The sequence below is a fragment of the Ailuropoda melanoleuca genome, chromosome 19 (genome assembly GCF_002007445.2).
Source record: "Ailuropoda melanoleuca isolate Jingjing chromosome 19, ASM200744v2, whole genome shotgun sequence".
Classification (NCBI taxonomy): domain Eukaryota; kingdom Metazoa; phylum Chordata; class Mammalia; order Carnivora; family Ursidae; genus Ailuropoda; species Ailuropoda melanoleuca.
The window spans coordinates 28,992,707-29,011,896 of record NC_048236.1 but is presented as its reverse complement, the minus strand read 5'-3'; the positions used below and the strand labels follow the sequence as shown (position 1 = coordinate 29,011,896).

At 37.2% G+C, this 19,190-nt stretch overlaps 1 pseudogene; it reads left to right on the top strand.

The window, feature by feature from the left end:
• Window positions 1-18,984, top strand: part of LOC100479134 — a 34,249-nt pseudogene extending 15,265 nt beyond the window's left edge.
• The last annotated feature ends 206 nt before the right edge of the window (window positions 18,985-19,190 follow it).

Below are 19,190 nucleotides of genomic sequence, written 5' to 3'. Positions count from 1 at the left end.
TATCTCTGATGAGTATAGATGCAAAACCTCTTAACAAAATTTAGCAAAATTGAATAAAAAAGGTGTATAAAAAGAGTTATACACTACAACTAAGTAATATCTATTCCAGCTAGGCAAGGCTGGTTCAGCATTCAAAATCAATCAAAATCCACCACATCAAAGGATAAAGAAGAAAAGTCAATGATCATATCAACTGACATGGAAAATGCACTTGGCAAAATCTGGCATACATTTAACATAAAATCTTTCAGCCCACTAGGAATTGGGGGATCTGCCTCAAGTTCATGAAGAATATTGACAAAATACCTATAGCTAACATCATACTTACTGGTGAAGAACTGGATACTTTCCCCACCAGATCACAAACAGGGCAAAAACGCCCCATTTCACCATGCCTTTTAAACATCCTACTAGGAATCTGAGCAAGTACAATAACACAAGACAAGGAAACAAGAGGTATACAGATTGGAAAGGAAGAAATAAAACTGTCTTTTCTCACAAATAACATTATTTATGTACACAATCGAAAAGAATCAACACACATACACACACACACTCCTGGAGCTAACAATCCATTATTAAAAAGCACAGGATACTAAATTTATGTATAAACTCAATTACTTTCCTATCTACCAGCAATGAACAAGTAGAATTTGAAATTAAAAACAATACCGTTTAGATTAGCACCAAAAATTAAGTAATTAGATAAAAATATAAAATGGTACGTTCAGGATCTATATCCAGATAACTACAAAACTCTGACTAAAGAAATCGGAGATGTGACTTAGTGTAATGTGACCATACCCAGACTTGCTGCAATGGATTGCATTATTTTAGAATGTTCTCATTATAAATCTTTTGTAAAGACAAGCATCATCTTCTAGTGAAAATAGAACTCCTTTAAATGTATCCTTTGCTACTTCAAAGTTTTACACTCTTTTAACAAGGTACACAGTTATTAGTGGGGCAGGTGTAGTGACAGGAAGCAACACGTGCTAACGTTTTATAGGTAAGACTGAGGACAGATATGGGAGAAATAGACCAGAGATCTCACTGAGTCATGAAAATGTCCTACAACTTTTAAGAGTCTTGACTGATGATGTAGATTATCTTTTGAGTGATAGTCTGGTACATTCATCATGACCTGATTTTATGCTTCATCTTTTCTCTGTCTTCCAAGTTTCAGTTTGTACGTCTGTAAAGTGAGACTGGATATATTAGCCTTTGGGGGCTTTGTAAGGGCCAGAGATTATATGCACCTGTTGCCTAGCCTTTAGTGAGTGCTTCATTAGGGATGACTTGGATTCTGTCGGTAACAATAGGTTCGGATTATTACAGAGACATTGAGGGGTGTGGTGTCAGTGGGAACTAGGGAGTGGGATCCATATGTTAGAGTAGGGAGGACTATGGGGAAAAGTCTGATAGATCTCATTCCAGAGATGTTTCTATTTTCAGCTTACAGGACAGTCTGAAGACAGCTGAGGAATTAAACTCTAGTTTGTCTATGTGGAATAGGAATAATGACCACTCATACATTTTTAGAATTCTTACATCTTTAAATTTTTCTTTTATCTACATCCCTATAGTGGCAAAAGATAACAACATATAGGGACTTAGAACACTGAATGTTTATGGGATATATACAGCAGAGCACATACTGTTTAATGAACTGACAGAACATTAGAAACAGGGTGAAAAGAAGACACTGATTAACTCTGCTGAAGTCCAGTTATGAATAACATGGCAGCTGGTTGAAAATAGCCCCCCACAGATGCTCACACAAGAAATCCTAGCTGAACGAGAGTTTTGGAAAGTCCATCTAGGAGTCAGAGGCGGGATCAGTGTTACCATCAGCTGAGTCTTGCCAATAAAACCTTCAATGACTAATATTTATTGAACACTTAGTAAATCCTATCCCTCTACCATACGTCTATAGGGATTCCTTTGTTGACTCTCTAGAACAAGTTGGTAGGTAAATTCTTTTATCATCATTTTACAGATATAGAAACTGAGCTTTAAGGAAGCTTGATAATTTGACTTGGTCGCAAAACTAGTAAGAGATGGAACAAGGAGCTGGAAGCAGGATTGTCTGACTTCAATCTCAAACTCTTACCCACTACACTTTATTGTTGCTTAAGATAATAGCTCTGAACATCATAGAAAAAATTCATTTCAAGAATAATAATAGCTCCTATCTACTGGGCACGTAGTGTATCTCAGCTAGTGCTCTGCTCACATAATTTCAGTTAATTCTTATTAAAACCCTGGGAGGTTTTTAAACATTTTTTTTTAAGATTTTATTTTACTTATGTGACAGAGAGACAGCCTAGGTTTCATTTTTTTTTTCCATTTTACAAAAGATGACACTGAGACTTATAGAACTTAAATTATATGCCCAAGGACAGGCTTATACAAGAGCAGAGACTGGAATCCAGTTCTGTCTCACTCCCAAATTCATGTTTTTTACACTGCGAAAATCAATGGCATTGACATCAGACAAGAAACACATTGCTGGTTTTTGTAGAAGATCCTTATTATACTAACTTTAACAAAATATGAAAACCATGACCGTAAGGTAACACGGCAACGTGCAGGACCTGCCTTACTACTTTATGGTCACACTTTATAATTATTCAACAAGTATTTATTGAGCTGCTACTATGCACATTGCTCAACATTATACATATAATTGATCAGATCAATCTCATGATATCTCCAACTCAAAGACTGATTCAATTCTTTATGGTACTTTCCTTCATGTGGCTGTATTTTTGTCAAGGTTTTTTTCCCTTCTCCTATAGCTTAACTCTGCCCTTGCACCAAAAGAAACATTTCTCATTATGATTTGGGCTATAAAAGGACAGTGCTGCAACTTTGTTTCATTTTGCAGGTGAGGAATGAGCTTGTTCACAACACTACAGAGGAAAAGAAAATCCTCTTTCTGGACAAAAAATTCACATGCAACTTCCTCTTCAGTTTTTTAACACAATAGCTGCTCTGAATTTGACTGAAGCAGAGAATATTGTCAGACTGAAAATAGTATTAATTAAGATAGTCTCTTGAGTCCCAGTCCAAATTTGCTATTTTAAGTTAAAGTAAAGAGAACAGGCTGCTGTGCTGTTTATAAGATGGAAGTAATTTCCTAGGGTTATTTCGAAATCATTAGCAGAACTTGTCTGTGGTTGTCAGGGTGGACGTCCACAGATAGGGATTCACTTTAGAACATAATTATGACAGCCAGGANAGAACAGGCTGCTGTGCTGTTTATAAGATGGAAGTAATTTCCTAGGGTTATTTCAAAATCATTAGCAGAGCTTGTCTGTGGTTGTCAGGGTGGACGTCCACAGATAGGGATTCACTTTAGAACATAATTATGACAGCCAGGATAATGTGTGAGCAAGAGAATTTACTTTGATAGATCAAGCTATACAATAAAATTTTGTGTGTTTCACTGATTATTAAAACATTGCTGGATGACTGTAGAAGGCTAGAGAAACTCAGGAAAGTATAAAGTGTGAATCACCTTACCCTTGACTCCCAGAGATTACTACTCAGCAATTTTAGTCTTTTTAAATCATATGTAATTTTACATAGTTGAGATCTAAGTTAAAACAGTGTTTTTTTTAATTTAAATTCAATTAGCCAACATATAGTACATCGTTGGTTTCAGATGTAGAGTTCAGTTATTCTTCAGTTGCCTATAACACCCAATGCTCATTACATCATGTGCCCTCCTTAATGCCTGTCACCCAATTACCCCCAAAACAGTGTTTTAAGTTAGTACCCAGTTATGAGCATTTCAGTAGTCTTTTGTAGCCATCATTTATTTTGAATGGATGTTTTATAATTTTGTTATGGTTCCCTGGTGGTAAATCATTTAAAGAAATCCAACTCTAATGTATTTATCTCAAAACCACTTTTGGCAAAAACCTAAATTTAATAATTATAATAAGCAATATAATTATTTTTCAGTAATATTAATAGTTTCAACCAGTTGGTAAACTCTATCTTCCTCAGGAGAACCAGTCATTTTTCTGCTTAAAATGATCACTGCGTACCTTTAATATGAATGCTCAGCCACCGCATTTATCATCAGGGGCTCTCCCGTGGTCAGATCTATGCATGTGTAAAATATGTACACTATATATGTGTGTGTGTGTGTTTATAAGTTGGGTGAGGGTCTTTAGGGAAAAATCGTATCTGCAATTTTATCCTTTCTGTATTTTTTTTAAATTACACTTAGGTCTGTGAGATTCGTTCACACGCTGAGCTTCTTGTGGAAGAGCCCAAGTCTAAATACTTAGCAACAGGAGAAAATAAAGCCTTTTCTTCCTTCTTTTGTGGATATATTGTGATTTCTCCACCCCTCCCCAAAAAAAGAAAACGAAAGAAAAAAGATGTAATCACCATAGAATCCTTGCTTACAGCCTTTAGGAAAATTGGAGAAAACCCTAAAAAATACCTTAGTGTTTACCTATCACACTCTTATCTTCTGCCTATTTTAGTTCTTATCTGCAGTTTCTTGAAAAGAGATATGATCCATGATGATGTAGTTTGAAGTTTTCAAATATGAGAAGCAAAAGAAGTGGGCTATAGATAAAGCACTAAAGAAAATTAGTACAGTATCAATTTAGCTAACTTTGTACTTGCTGAAAGTAGTTAGAGCAACTCACTTATTAATTGATAAATTAAGCATATTCAGGTTTATTAGAAAGTATGTGTATTTAATGGAGAGGCTTCGCTTTGCCTATACATACTTTCTGTTGGAAAAATACCAACTGGAATTTACTTGAGGGCTAATGAGCCCAGGGGGAAAAAAAAAGTGAGACACCTGAATGGTATTTATATGTCAGCCACAAAGGACTATATTTTTCGTCTTAGCACAATGAACCCATGTGACAAGTTCTTATCCTTTCAAAGCTTTCTGTGGCATAATTTTGCCAGTTATAAACATGTTATTTTTTTTATACCTATTATACTATGTCACATAAAGTAAAGTACTACCAAAGTATCACAACAGTAGAGTCATTATGTAAACTGAGCTCCCCTTCCAATTTCCTTCTGCTCCTCTCTGGATGAGAATCCATTTAAAATTGTACGCACCATTCCCGTAGCTCCTGTCATAGTGTCTCGTATGTTTAAAAAAAATTTCTCCCTTACCTTGTGTATGTTTTCCTGGTGAGTAATATTTGGCTTTTATCGCTTCCATGAAAATGCTAGGCTAATGATGTCAAGATTATCACCATTAATTAAAAGGCAACTGTTGGTGAGGGATGAGTTCAGTTTTCATTTGGGATAGACTCAGATGATTTGTGGCTTTTTAAACCTATTTCCCACATGTTATGCTTTTGATGTACAATTTTATTATAAATTTACTATTCTGAAAAATAGAGCTTTAAGTAAATTAAATAATATACTAGTAGCCCAAGCAGTGTGTTTATAAAGGAAAGATGAGATAACAATGCAGTGCATTAAGTCATTCAAGAAATAAGATCGTTTACTCCTTCACTTTAGGTAATTGAGAATATAATTAAATAGAAATAGCTAACCAAAGATCTCTTCACTCATATAGTGACTAGAGTAGGGACTGTTGTGTCCTCTCGGACTGTTCTTGACCTTGACTTTTGTATATAGACATAATGGATCTTAACTACAGACATAATGGATCTGAACTACTTAGAGCAAAATTTCATCATAATTAGATAGAAAATACAATGATTACAAGGAAATTTGCTAAATGAAATTCAAAATTATTCTGCTACAAAGTTTTAAAGCACCCAGAGCCTGTCTTAATTAGACAAAATACTAATTAGTTGGAATAGAAGGATATTAAGACAATATATTTTAATTTCCCTATAAAATGTTATATATGTTTAAATATAAGATATAAATACATAATTACATATAATTATATCATAATCAAATTCAAAAGATAAATATTGACCAGGAGAAAATAATTGCAATTCACAAACCAGACAAATGGTTAAAATTTGTTGATAGTTTATTTGATATTTCCCTTGGATTTCTAATAAGTATCTTCAGTTTAACATACATGAAACTGTAACTCTTGGTTAGCAAAAAAACCTCATCCCCTACATTTTTAAAGTCCCAGTTAATGTTATCTTTATCTGTACCAGTGACTCAGTTGCTATTGCAAATGTATGAAAGAGCATCACTGAAGGGGCAAGGAGGAAAGGTGCTGAACTAAGTAACTTTGGAATTCAGTGGAGACTTTAAAACCAAAGACTAAAGGAACCGTCCACAGCAATTTAATTGATAAAGTTATTCTTTAGCACTATAGGATAACAATTCTGAAACTTCTGTGTATATGTGTGTGTGTGTGTGTGTGTGTGTACGCTAGAATTGAGCAGTTAAATCAAGTTTCTCACTGCTGGAGTGGGAGTTTACTAATAAGCAATGGGAAATGGCTAAAATGATCCATATAGTAATGGATCACAGTGGAGACATTGTACAACTTTACATAGAGTTCAATATAGATACAGATAAATATGGAAATATTTATAGATATATGTAAATATATGGTTGATAACTTGCATCTCCACAGAGGAGGCCTTGAAGTGATGATATATCCCAGTAAATGAGCGTATCTAGCTCTTGTATCTAGTAGCATCAATTTTTCTCATGTTTAGATTGTAGTTTTGGGTTTTGGGAGAAAACCACAGAGATAAAGTATCATTCTCATACTATTCTATTAAGGGTACACGCTGGCAATATGCACTTATTGGTAAAATGGCAGCATCAGGGCTACAACAGAGAATGTACAAGGCTGTAGAATCTTGTAGCGACAGAAAGTGAGGTAGTGTTCGAAAACAAAAGCAAAAACCTAATTGAACCAAAATGAAACAAAAACCCTTCAATGATAGGAGTATATCAAAGGGAAAAAAGAGCCAGTTGAAAGAGCTCTAAATGGTGAAAACTGGAACAAAATTAATGACATAGTGTTGGATTATAACTCAAAGTTTAAGCTAAATATGCATGAGTCCATACTGATATAAATAAGTAAAATTTCTTGATTCGAGGAGGGGCAAGATGGCAGAAGATTAGGGGACTCTGTTTCAGTCAATTCCCTGAATTTAGCTGGATATCTACCAAACCATTCTGAACACCCAGAAAATCAGCCTGAGATGTAAAAATATATATCTGAATCTCTACAAGCAGGAAAACACCACCCCTCTGGAGGTAGGAAGGGAGGAGGCGTGATTCTGCGACAGATATTGGAAGACAAACGGGCGGGGAGCCCCCATAACCTGGTGCGGGGAAGGTGATATAACACTGGAGCACAAAAGCATCCTGCCCCAGGACCTGCGATAACTCCCAGAGCGGTAGCGGCCAGGAAAGGCTTTATAACAGCCATCACACAGGATCCAGGAGCTGTGGGGGTGTGCCAGAATCTGGGACCACTTGCAGTTTTATAAGTGCAAAGGGCAGAGACAAGCAGGGCTCCTGAGTCAACCACAGAGAGGGTTGCTAGGGGTTCCCACTGCTGGTGGGAGGCTGTAGTTTTCAGCGGCACTTGTGGAGGTAGAGATTATGTGTTCTGGAGGGTTCAGGGAAGAATCACAGTCTGTGATTTCTCTGCTCTGGATCAGAGGTCTGGGTGCAGACATTGGTTTTCACTCTGACCCTCAGAAAAGGCACTGAAAGCGCAGACAGGGGCAGGGCAATGCCACCCAAGTAAGGTTGCCTGAGAAACAGTGCAGCAGGCTCTCCCCCCAGAAGACAGGTTAGAAGAACAAAAGGACAACAACCCTAGGGTCACTATAAAACTCTAAAACCCCAACACCAGGGGAAAATAGTATATTGAGCTCCAGGGATTGCCTCACAGCTTGTGTATTTTTCAGATACAACATTTTTTTGTTTTGTTTTTATTCTTTCTCATCTTTCTTCTCTGTTTTTTCTTTTTACCTTTTTCTCATTTCAACTAGATATTTAATATAAGATATTTCCTAGTAGCTTTTTAACTTGTACTTTTTCACACTTATATTATATATATATATATGTTTAAATTTAGTCCTTTTGTTCCCTATTCAATATTACCTTTATATATTTATACCAGTTTTATTTTCCCTGTAACTCTGGGATGTAGCGTCCTCTAACAAACAAAACAAAACACACCCAGGAAGAACTGAGTCACCATATCTTGCCCATACTGAGAGATTATACCTCCTCCCCTCATCCCCCCTTTAAAAAATTTTTTTAATTTTTAATTTTTTAAAAATTATTTTAATTTTATAAATTTTATTCCTGTGTTTCCTTTTGGCTTTGTTTTTTTTGGGGGGGTGGCTTCTGATGGCTCCAGATTTTCCTAGGGTGCATCTTGTCTGGGTAGTCGTTGATATTTTGGACTCTGTACATTTCCTCAGCCACCCTTCAACAGAATAAATAGAAGAAGGAAATCCCAACAAAGAAAAGAACCAGAGACAATGGCCTCTCCTGCAGACCTAATGGATATGGATATAGCAAGATGTAAGAGAAAACTTCAGGGTAGCAATTATGAAGTCAATATCTAGGCTTGAGAAAACCATCAAAGGCAATATAGAATCTCTAAGGGCAGAAATGAGAGCTAATCAGGCCAAACTTAAAAATGCTAAAAATGACATGCAGTCTAAACTGGATACTCTTGTAGCTAGGGTAAATGAGGCAGAAAAATGAATTAGTGATCTAGAAAGTAAGGAAGAAGAGGAGGCCTTGGCACAAATAGCTTAAAATCCATGAGAACAGACTTAAGAGAGATTAACGACACATGAAACGTTCCAATGTCAGAATTATTGGAATCCCTGAGGGGGTGGACAGAGAGGACTAGAAGGTATATTTGAGAAAGTACGAGAACTTTCCTAATCTGGGGAAGGAAACAAGCATTAGTATCCAAGAGGCAGAGAGGACCCCTCCCAAGATCAGTGAGAACAGATCAATCCCCCGACATGTAATAGTAGAACTCGCAAATCCTAGAACCAAGGAAGCCATCCTGAGAGCAGCTAGGGGGAAGAGATTTCTTGCGTATGGAGGGAGGAACATTAGAATACGTCAGACCTGTCCACAGAGACCTGGCAAGCCAGAAAGGGCTGACAAGACATATTCAGGGTACTAAATCAGAACACGCAGCCAAGAACACTGTATCTAGCAAAGGTTGTCATTCAGAATGGTTGGAGAGATAAAGAGCTTCCAGGACCAGCAGAAACTGAAAGAATATGTGACCACCAAGCCAGCCTTGCAAGAAATATTAAGGGAGATTCTATAAAAGAAGAAAGACCCCAAGAGTGATATGGAACAGAAATTTACAGAGACAATCCATGGAAACAGGGACTGTACAGACAATAGGATGGCAATAAATACATATTTTTCAGTAGTTACACTTGATGTGAATGGCCTAAAGGCTCCGATGAAATGGCACAGGGTTGCAGATTGGACACAAAGAAAGGACCCATCCATATGCTATCTACAAGAGACTCATTTCAAACCTAAAGATACATCCAGACTGAAAGTGAGGGGATGGAGAACCATTTTTCATGCCAATGGACTTCAAAAGAAAGCTGGGGTAGCAATTCTTATATCAGACAAATGAGAATTTAAACCAAAGACTGTATTAAGAGAAGCAGAGGGACACTATATCATACTTAAAGGGTTTAATCCACTAGAAAGTCTAACAATTGTAAATATTTATGCCCCCAAATGGGAGCAGCCAACTGCATAAGCTAGCTGTTAACCAAAATAAAGAATCATATCAACAATAATACATTAATAGTAGGAGATTTTAACACTCCACTCTCAGCATTGGACAGATAATCTAAGCAGAAGATCAACAAAGAGAAAAGAACTCCGAATGACACATTGGACCAGATGGACTTTGTAGATATGTATAGAACATTCTGTTCTACAGCAACAGAATACTCATTCTTCTTGAATGCACACAGAGAACTTTCTCTAAAATAGACCATATATTGGGTCACAAATCAGGTCTTAGCCAATACCAAAAGATTGAGATTATTCCCTGCATGTTATCAGACTACAATGCCTTGAAACTGGAACCCAATCACAAGAAAAAAATTGCAAGGAATTCAATCATTTGGAAGTTAAAGAGCATCCTGCTAAAGAATGATTGGGTCAACCAGGAAACTAAAGAAATACTTAAATAATTCATGGAAACTAATGAGGAAGAAAACACTTCAGTACAAAACCTTCAGTCCATCCCCAAATTTCTAGAACTCATACAGCAATTCAACAATGTGGCAGGATACAAAATCAATGCACAGAAATCAGTTGCTTTTCTATACACTAACAATGTAACTGTAGAAAGAGAAATTAAGGAATCAATTCCATTTACAATAGCACCAAAAACCATAAGATACCTTGGAATAAACCTAACCAAAGAGGTAAAGGATCTATACTCTAGAAACTACAGAACACTTATGAAAGAAATTGAAGAAGACATAAAGAGATGTAAAAACCTTCCATGCTCATGGATTGGAAGAATAAACATTGTTAAAATGTCTATCCAGCCCAGAGTAATCTATACTTTCAATGCCATCCCCATTCAAATACCACTGGCATTTTTCAAGGAGCTGGAACAAACAATCCTTCATCAAGATAAAAAACTTCTGGACAGCAAAGGAAACAGTCAACAAAACTAAGAGGCAACCCACAGAATGGGAGAAGGTATTTGCAAATGAAACTACAGATAAGTGGCTGATATCCAAGATCTATAAAGAACTTCTCAAGCTCAACACTCAAAAACAAATAACCCAGTCAAAAAACAGGCAGAAGACATGAACAGATACTTCTCCAAAGAAGACATACAAATGGCTAACAGACACATGAAAAAATACTCAACATCACTAGCCATCAGGGAAATACAAATCAAAACCATAATGAGATACCACCTTACACCAGTTAGAATGGCAAACATTAACAAAACAGGAAACAACAAATGTTGGCAAGAATGTGGAGAGAGGGGAACCCTCTTACACTGTTGGTGGGAATGCAAGCTGGTACAGCCACTCTGGAAAACAGTATGGAGGTTCCTGAAGATGTTAAAAATAGAGCTACCCTACGACACAGCAATTGCAGCACTAGGTATTTACCCCAATGATTCAGATTAGTGAAAAGAAGGGGCACATGCACCCCAATATTCGTAACAGTAATGTCTACAAGAGCCAAACTGTAGAAGGAGATGAGATGCCCTTCAACAGATGAATGGATAAAGAAGATGTGGTACATATATAAAATGGAATATTATTCAGCCATCAGAAAGGATGAATACCCACCATTTGCACTGACATGGATGGAACTGGAGGGGATTATGTTAAGAGAAGTAAGTTGAGCAGAGGAAGACAATTATCGTACGGTTTCACTCATACGTGGAACATAGCAATAGCACAGAGGACCATAGGGGAAGGGAGGGAAATCTGAAGGGGGAGAAATAAGAGAGGGAGACAAAGTATGAGAGACTATGGACCCTGGGAAACGAACTGAGGGTTTCAGAGGGGAGGGGAGTAGGCGGATGGGGTAACAGGGTGATGGGTATTAAGGAGGGCGCGTGTTGTGATGAGCACCGGGTGTTATATGTGACTAATGAATTGTTGAACACTACATCAAAAACTAATGATGTACTATACAGTGGCTAACTGAACATAAAAAAATAAAATAAGTGATTTATTAAAGAACTAAATAGGGGATGATACACAAATCTATGCAGAATTCTAAATAATTTATGTTGGTACTCCATTCTGAAGGATGTGGGCATGATTCCCCATTTTGTAAGTGTGGCTTGCAGTTAGTGACTTCCTCCCAAAGAGTACAGCATGGAAGTGACGGGTGGTGGATGGGGTGGGGAGAGTTACTTTACATTGGTGAAATCTGACAATCACTACCTCAGTTAGGTGATTAAAGTTAACATCAACAGTGAAAGTCACGTCGATAGGATGTGATGTGAATGGCACTTTTTTCCTGTGGTCTTCCACTCTAAATCCCTAACCACATTGTAAGCATGAGAAAACATCAGTCAAATCCCAGCTGAGATACATTCTTCAAAATATCTAAGCAGTGCTCTTCAAATCTGTCAAGGTCATCAAATACGAGAAAAATCTGAGAAAGTGACAAAGCCAAGACACATGACAACTAAAAGCCATGACTAAATGTAATACAATATTCTGGATGGGATCCTGTAACTGACAAAAAGGACATTAGGTTAAAGAGTAAGGAAATTTACATAAAATATGACTTTAATTAATACTAATGTTCCAATACAAGTTCATTAGTTGTGACAAATGTACCATATTAATTACATTAATTACATTTTAATTAATGTAAGATTTTAATAGGGGAAACTGGGTGTGAGATACCATCATTGCAATTCTGTGAATCTAAAATTATCCTATAATGAAAAGTTTATTTTAAAAAATACATTTACTGAAATAAGCCAGATACAAAAGGATATATACCATAGAGACCCACTTGCCTGAAAGTCTAGGAAACATTCTAATCTTTAGTGATAAAAGTAAGTATATTAACAATTTCCTGGAACCAAGGATGGAGATTGGGGATTGACTGTAGTTGACATGAAGGAATATTTGTGGGTGATAAAAAATATTCTATGTATTATTGTCACATCAGTGTGTGTATGTGTATGCATGTATGAATTTATGAAAACTCATCAAACTCTATAATTAAAGTATGTGCATCTTATTGTATGCAAATTATACCTCACTAAATACAATTTTAAAGGAAGAAGAAGAAGGATTCGTTTTCTAAATATGGGTACTACAAGCATACTTGTACACCTGGGAGGAGGGAATCTATCATATAGAATTGAGATTTATGATTTATTCCACCGTGTATCTTAGATTAACTGAAAATAGGTGATGTCTGATGTGCCTCATTTTCCTCCAAATTAAAAAAAAAAATGTTTTTAATGATTAGAGACTTTTTCTTTTGTGATTTTGCTTTGACCTTTTTATTATGTGGCTACTTCCTTTTTGAAAAATGACCCTCTTTGAGGGCCTACGGGTAATAATTCACATAATTTATTGTGCTGTACAAAATTAAGATAATAGAAATAGTAGTTTATGTGGGTGGAATATATATTTCAAATAACATAAAGAGATTCATACATGCCACTTAATCTTGGGTCTGAAAGCCTCTCCAATTTAATAAGATGTCAAGAGAGCTGTTAATAACTGAGAGCTGAACACCACGGTAAAGTGTGGGTGCTGACTTCTTAAACTAACAGGGGTAGAACAGCATTTTAATTGGACTGGATGCTGTTTTGCTAGAATCACCAGAAAAAAAAAAAAATCCTTGTGGCTTGGCAGCAAAATGCTTCCTGTCCATACCAATGATAAAGAATGGAATAGAACATTTTCCTTTTCTCTATGAATTATTACTATCGAAAATCACATTTAGTCATTCGGGTTAGATGTATTTATTAAGGTCCGCGAGATGCAGAATAGTACACTAGACATGTGGATATACTTTCCTATAGTAAATTTCACTAACACTTGGTGGAAACCAAAGTGATGAAAACATCAAACAAAACACTTGTGCATTCCACGTCCTTGTATAGCCTGCAAATGATCTAGACTACTGTGTGGACACTGGATTTTAAAGAGTGAGGCCATATTTGTATTGAATAAAGGTTATATGCAGTTTCACTTGAAACATAAACCTATTTTTTATCAAAAAAATATTCCAGGCCCCTAAACTTCTTAATCAGAATCTGTTCATATAGAGCTGTTCATATAATATTTATATGAGTGCTACATAATATTATAAGTAAAAAGTTGTCTTCCATCCTCCCTTTCCTCCACCAAAAAGAAACTCATACTTAACATACATAAGCGAAAAGATAACATACTTTGTTTTGGTAATTAGTACATGTTTCCTTCTGAAGTACTGCACTTAAATAAAACTAATGTTCAGAATTCCATTGTCACGAAAATATTCTCATTATAATTATGGAAGCATTCATTGATTCAGATCAAATTTTTCTCAGATACAAAATGAAGATATTTAGTGGCCGTGCTTGAAAAATGACAACAATATAGCCTTGGAATTAGTGCAAAGAAACCATTTATTAAATAGAAGCTCAGTAAAGTAAAGAATGCAGATAGGGCTATCGTTCTTATAAATAGGAAACATCATGCTGTGTTGGCCAATGGATTCTAGATTCAGATAAAGAGAATTAATTCAAAGTATATGTTTTTATTGAAATGATTTGCCTAAGACTCAATGCCAAGCTAACAGAAACTATTTTCAGTATAATGGAAAAGAAGGCTATATACATATATATATATATATTTTTTTTTTTTTTTGGTGAGATTTTATTTATTTATTTATTTATTTATTTGTCAGAGAGAGAGTACAGGGGGAGTGGCAGTCAGAGGAAGAAGCAGGCTCCCCACTGAGCAGGGGGCCTGATGCAGTACTCAATCCCAGGACCCTGGGATCATGACCTAAGCCGAAGGCAGACGCTTAACCTACTGAGCCACCCAGGCATCCCTAGAAGGCTATATTTTAAAAGTTGTAAGCAGAACTTATAAAATAAATTGATGAGCTTTTTAATCAATATGGTATTGAAAGTTCATGCTTGAGGTGTCCCCAGACCTGCCAGTTTTAATCACATAACAAAGATGGAGAAAGTGAATGAGGTAAACATTTCAGTGTACCAAAAGTGGAAATAGAAGACAAAGCAGAAAGTGCTGAAAAAGCTGTGGGCTGGGGCACCTGGGTGGTTCAGGTGGTTAAGCATGCAACTCTTGATTTTGGCTCAGGTTATGATCTCAGGGTCATGAGATCCAGCCCTGCCTCCAGCTTCCCGCTCAGCAGGGAGTCTGCTTGTCTCCCTCTCTCTCTGTCCCCCACCTCCCTGCTCCCTCTTTCTCTCTGTCTCTCCCAAATAAATAAATAAATCTTATAAACAAACAAACAAACAAACAAACTGTGGGTCCACTGAGCTGTGGTTCTGGAAGTAGCATCAGGGAGTGGAGAGTTTGTGGAGTAAAAGACTAAAGGTGACCCACATTGGGCAGGAATGACAAATGCTTACTATTTGAAACCTGAACTAAGATGGGGCTCTCTGCACATAAAGAAGGCCAATAAAGCTGAGAGTAAAGATACATTCCAAGGGAGAAATTAACAAACTGTCCTACAACCAGAGCCTTCATCAACTCACCAATATAACAAGAGGTTCTAGAATGAGATCCATAGGGGCCAGATGAAAACAACAAAAGAAATGCTAGACAGTTAGTAGGTATAATGAAAAGTCCTAAGGCTTATCGAAAGCTTATGTGCCTTGAACTGCTTTCAGTGACTTAAACTTGCTATACATGTTATGGGGAGCCCATGCAGGACCCCACATTCAAGGTCAGTCTGTTGAGAAAAATTTCAAAATACATCAAGAAAACAAATACAAGAAAGAGTGAACAATGGCCTATCACTCTAGATAGGATTAAAACCATAGGTCAATGAAAACAAGTTTTTTTCATTTAGGATTCTCTCCCTTCCCCAAAACAAAAATAAAAACAAAAGACTGAAGTGAAGGATATCTTTAAATAAATATAAATGGAAATATAGGAATAAATGGAACAATGGCTGGTGGATATAAAAGAAACTTTAAAAAATCCTATAACGGAAAAATTTGTTCAAGAAACATTTAAGATAGATAAAATATATGTGTGAAAAAACTTATAGTCTATGGAATACATATGTATGCAGTATGTACATATGTCACATGATATGTACATATTGAATAATGTATACCTATAGTGTATATGTGTACACATATACAAAAAATACGTATTTCTCAATCTCTCTCTCTTTACAGACGCTACACTACACACACACACACACACACACTCACACACACACCCACACACACACTGAAGTCTTGAACAATGTAGGGTTAGGGGCTCCCAAATCCCTCAACTCCCATACTCCATGTATAATTTTTCACTCCTCAAAAACTTAACTTCTAGCCTACTGCTGACTTGACATCTTACTGATAACATCAACAGTCAATTGACACATACTTTATATGTCCTAGTTATCATCTACTGTATTCTTACAACAAAGTAAGCTAGAGAAAAGCAAATGTTGTAAAGAAAATTATAAGGAAGAGAAAATACATTTACAGTACTGTAGGTATATTTATTGAAAAAAAATCCACTTGTAAATGGACCTGCACAGCTCAAACTTATGTTGTTCAAGATATATATAGGGGCGCCTGGGTAGCACAGCGGTTAAGCGTCTGCCTTCGGCTCAGGGCGTGATCCCGGCGTTATGGGATCGAGCCCCACATCAGGCTCCTCTGCTATGAGCCTGCTTCTTCCTCTCCCACTCCCCCTGCTTGTGTTCCCTCTCTCGCTAGCTGTCTCTATCTCTGTCAAATAAATAAATAAAATCTTTAAAAAAAAAAAAGATATATATATATCTTTTTTTTATATATATATATATATAATCAGAGGAACTATTTTCAAGGATGGACTACATATGAGTTCTTCAGAATTAAGAAGCCAGGAATGTAGGAGTATAAAAACTACAAATCTTTGATACTCTATGTTGAAACTAAAAGATGTAAATGACAGAAAAAAGTAATCTTAAAGGTTAACATAAAGAGATTACCTAAAATTAAAGGACAATCACATGTATAGCAGTATTGTATTTTCATTGATATATTCCAGAAAGCAATAGAATAAAATATTCTAAGTGCTAAGAGAAAAATAACTATCACTTATAATTTATTCGGCTAAACATATATTCAAGAATAAGAGTAGAGGGTAAAAGTTTACCACTCAGGGGTAAATAAAACCAGAGAAAATAAATGGGATGTGATTGAGGGCAGATATTCTGTAGCTAGATATCAGGTTTGTGAATCCGGGTTCCTCCACTTACCATGTAAACTTCATCTTTCTGTTCCCTTATTTTTCATCTATAAAATGAGGATAAGATATGCTATAGTTTTGTTATGAGGATTAAATGAATTAATATAGGCATAGCACTTAAAATATTGCAAGGTCATGTAGGAAAGACGTTAGGGTTCAAAGCCAACAGCCCAGAAAGAATTTTTGAGACATCTTTGGTGCAAAAAGGTGATTTTATTAAAGCATAGAGACAGGACCCATGGGCAGAAAGAGCTGCACTGGAATTGTGAGGAATGACTGATTATACACTTTCAAGTTGGGAGGGGGTTAGGGAATAGCATAAGCCTCTAAGGAATTTGGGAAGCAAGGTTTCCAAGACCTTAAGGGGGCTAGCTATTGTTGGGAAAAGGTCATTTACTACCATCTTATAAAACTTTAGTCATGAGACCCTTCAGATGTATATTGGTGGGCCATATGCTTGGGAAATGATTGCCAACACGTATCTTGGGTGGTTTAGAAATAAAGGAAATTTCTAAAGGAATTTTTATATGTTAAAGTAGACTTACAGGATCCTGGGGGTCCGGCTAAGATAGCCTTTTGCCCTTAGTCAAGTATTAACATCGAGGCACCGAGTTCCTAGAAGAATGTCACTCTGCTTGTTTCAAGGACTTGTCAATGGGCTATAAGTAGGAAGGAAATGTAATAATTTCTCCTCTGCCTCTGCTTTTCATATCACATGGTACACAATTAATATGATATGTGGTATGTACATATATATGTGAGTGTCTGGTGTATATGTGGTTGTATATGTGGACGTGATGTAGTTTTGGAATGTTGGTGAGGTTGGCAGGGTCCGGAGCCGATGGCCAAGAAAGAATTCTTGAGACATCTTTGATGCAAAAAGTGGATTTTATTAAAGCTTGGGGACAGGACCTGTGGGCAGAAAAAGCTGCTGCCCCAGAATTGTGAGGAACAACTGATTATTTACTTTGGGCTTGGGGGAAATAAAGATAAGGGAAGTTTCAAAAAGATGTTCATATGCTAAAGAAGACTGACAGGAAACCTGAGGTCTTACTATTGTCAAACCAAGGTGGTTTTCCCTGTAGCGAGACATTAACATGAAGATAGTTGGGGGCTTTCTGGAGGAACATTATACTCTGCCTGCCTCAAGTATTTGTCAGTGGACTGCAGGTTATAAGGACATTTATTTTCATCTACATTTCCTTCTGCCTTTGTTTCCCACATCAGATGTCTATGTACACGCATGTATACATAAACAGTTGACACTTGAATGATGTGGGGGTTAGGAGAACCGACCCCCATGAAGTGGAAAATCTGTGCATAACTTTTGACTCCCCCAAAACCTACTAATAGCCTCCTGTTGACCAGAAAACTTAGTGATAACATAAACAATTAACCCATATTACGTATGTTATTATGTATTATATGCTGTGTTCTTATAGTAAATGGAAAAGAAAATGTTAAAAAAGAATCCTAAGGAAGAGAAAATACATTGCAGTACTGTATAGTTGACCCTTGAACAACAGGGATTTGAAATGTGTGAGTTCATGTATATGCAGATTTTTCTTTTTGACACGAAAAGCCACAAGGCATTTATTTGCAACTGCCCACTGAGGTTTCCACTGGATTCAAGGGAAGATGACTGTGCAGAAGTCATGCCTGCTGCCTTCTGAAAGCCCAGGGACGCCCTGAGGCTGTCGGCAGCCGCTGGTGGCCCCAGAACCTGGCAGGGCTGCAGGTCACCCTGTGTGCCATTGAAGTGCTCAGGTCTAGTGCCCGTGGCTGGCAAGCAGGATGCTGGGCTGCAGTAGAGGAATGTGTCCAGAGAGTACAGATGGCACCGAGGGGGAGCCCTGTATCCTACTGCCCCCCTCCCCAGCTCTCTGCGCTGGGAAAGCGGAGGAGCACAGAACCCTCCCTGCAGTGGTGCCCTGGCCGCATGGCTTCCTGGAAGCACGCAGGCTCACATGCACCACTGCCAATGGCCACAGCTGGTGGTATACCTCCGGCAGATGGAGGAGTTGTGCCGTGTCTAGAGGCTGCTGTCGCCACTCCCGAGCCCACCTGGCAGTTGCTGCTATTGAACTAAAGCCATCAGCTCTGGGCCAGGCCTCCCACGGCAGCTGCCTCTGTCCCTGCCCACCTGGCCCGCCTATGTTCCGACTTTTTCGATAAATATACCTACAGTATAAAACATCGATGAGATAAATTGAAGATGGCACAAACAAATGGAAAGATACTCCATGCTCATGGATTGGGAGAACAAATATTGTTAAAGTGTCTATTAGCATATTT